The sequence below is a fragment of the Castor canadensis genome, chromosome 15 (genome assembly GCF_047511655.1).
Source record: "Castor canadensis chromosome 15, mCasCan1.hap1v2, whole genome shotgun sequence".
Classification (NCBI taxonomy): domain Eukaryota; kingdom Metazoa; phylum Chordata; class Mammalia; order Rodentia; family Castoridae; genus Castor; species Castor canadensis.
This window is the reverse complement of record NC_133400.1, coordinates 47140800-47143353: the sequence shown is the minus strand read 5'-3', so window position 1 is coordinate 47143353 and position 2554 is coordinate 47140800. Positions and strand designations below refer to the sequence as shown.

Below are 2554 nucleotides of genomic sequence, written 5' to 3'. Positions count from 1 at the left end.
GTAATCTTAGCTACTTGGAAGGGTAAGATTGGGAGGAGTGCAGTTCGAGGCCAGCCTCATCTCCATAATAACCAGAGCAAAATGGACTCAAGCAAAAGTGTGCCTGTTTTATAAGCACAAAGCCTTGAGTTTTATAAGCACAAAGCCTTGAGTTTTGTCACACACACACAAAGGCAAAACAACAACTACAAACTTAGACACAGGTATAGGCAAAGACTTTCTGAGCAGGATTCTAAAAGCTCAAGAAATAAGAATAAGGATTGACAAATTGGGGCCATTGGTCGGGGCTCCTTGGGCATCGGCACAGTGCCTCTGTGTTCTCCCAGAGGGGCCATTCAGAGTGGGGCTTAAGTCACTGGTGCTGGCAATAGAGGTGCTGCTGGGGGTATGCTGGACTGAAGCGGAGGACCAGGCTGAAGCCACTGGCCTGGAGGTAGGGCACCTCAGCTCCACCAGGTTCCCCATGAGGATCCTAGGACCAAGGTGGAGTCACCCCAGCTGCCTGGGGCTGGTCTGCTGTGTGCCTTGGAGAGGCTCATGCCTGGACAACGCCGGCCCTTAGTGGTCCTGCCTCACCTTCCTGAGAGGTTCCTGATCCTCGGCTGCCCCTGGGGCGCCCTCCACATCACCTGCCCAGGCTGCTGGGCATCAGTTGCGGGGACTTGACAGTGGCGAGCACACCTACCCTTGCAGCCAGCGTGGCAGGGAAAGGACAGTTGCAGCTCCGGACCTCTCCTGTCTGACCACCGGGCTCAGTCTCACCAGTCTGTCTGCTGAGCTCAGTCCCACGTGTCTGCCTGGCCACGCCACATGAGCTCTTGGGTCTGCTGCCTGCTACCTTTGCCCTTGCCTCCTGGCCAAGCCCCATTATTTACCTGCCGGTGAAGCCCCAGACCTCTCAGAGCCCTTCTGAGCTCCAGTTCCATGAAGGTGAAGGTAAGTAGCCCGGGAAGTGGACTGGTTGATCTGACCTGGGACTCCAGACTCAGATTCCTACCCGCTTTGCTACCTCTTCCACCATCTGGGAGAGATCTGGCTCAGGTGTTGAGGAGGGGATGTGGTGAAGAGAGAGGAATCTGAAGGTTTTCTGTTACATAACCCACCTTTTACCTTTTTTGGATTTCTGGGCTTCAGACTCTGGGAACTAGCTCATGTCTTTCTGGATGAGGAAAAATAAATTCAAATTCCATACCACTTTTGCGTTAGGGGAGCTGACTAAGGTCTCTTTTGTGAATGTGGTTCTTTTTTGTAAGGTCTGGATGCTTGATGGTAGGGATTTTGTCAGCTTGTCTTTGCAGAGGAGGTGTAAGAGAACTGTGTGCAGTGACAGAAGAGGTTGTTTTCTGTATAAGGTGACTGTCAATGCAATCACTTGCCTGCTGGACCCCTGCATTTTCCATGTGTCTGTGCACAAGGACCTGAATGGCAGGAAGGCTTTTTCCCAGCTGGGCTTCACTAACTTGAACCTAGTAGTGTTTGCAGGTTGGGACTCTACTGTGCCTGCTGTCCATTGGAGGGATATGACACAAAGAGCACCCACTAGGACAACTGTGTCTGGAAGGTTACCACTAGTACTTTCTAGATTTCCTGCTTGTCTTAAATCAGGGTTCTCCTGATTTAGGTGCCAAAGATGCCATCTACTTCCAAGTCTATCTCCTTCCAGGGCCAGGAATCCTCCTACAGCTGACATGTAAGGGGGCAGGACAAGCAGCAGTGGCATCAGCAGCACCAACATCCTGACAGGATTCAGGCTCACCCAAGGCCTGGCCCACTTTCCTAGGCTCAGGCCTGCCAGAGAAGCCTGGTCAGAGCCTGTCCAGCCCCAAGGAGGTGTTCCACTCTGGTCACTCCTGCAATTCCAGCTATGCCAGCCAGCAGTTTAAGAACTCTGGTTACAGCACAGAACACTAGCACTGCTCCAGCCTGTCAGACTTAAAGCACCACCACAGCATGTCCACTAGCAGCAGGGCCTCTGAAGGCCTCAGCATAGCTGTGCAGGGCACTGAGAGCACTGAGCAAAAGCCCCTGCCCTGTAGAAGCCACTGTGGTCCAACCTGGGCCTCTATGTCTGTCAGACAGCAACTTTCTGTGAAAAAAGTACTCAGTGGAAAGCTACCCATCCTGGGTGGACAATACACTTATTGTGGAAAAGATCATGCAGAACCAGGACTTCATAGACAGCAGCAACACCAAGGACAGCAACTTTCTGCTGTTTCTGAGCCAAGATGTTTCCATCAGCCTGAGAGGCATTCAGTTGGCCAACAGTCTCCTGTGGTGTCTATAAGCCAGTTGTGATTGAAAGCCATTGACAGCCTGTGTCAAGGCTGGAAAGCTGGGAGTCCAGACCTGCATCATTCCATGAGGGTCTTCCCTTTGGATACCCTCCTCATCTTATCTGTGCCTTTTCCATGATGTCTTGTTGCCCACACCTGCCTAAAGCATCGTTCCGTTGTTCTCCCACCTGCCCCCTCTCCCTGTGATCCTGCAGCACCCCCAGGCCTGGGCCCTACTGTGAGTATTTTCCTCAGAACCACTAGAAGGCAGGACAGATGGG

The 2554-nt window shown here is 52.4% G+C and overlaps 1 pseudogene; it reads left to right on the top strand.

The window, feature by feature from the left end:
• The first annotated feature begins 1151 nt into the window (after positions 1-1151).
• Positions 1152-2309, top strand: LOC141417208 (early estrogen-induced gene 1 protein pseudogene; annotated as a pseudogene).
• Positions 2310-2554: the final 245 nt, after the last annotated feature.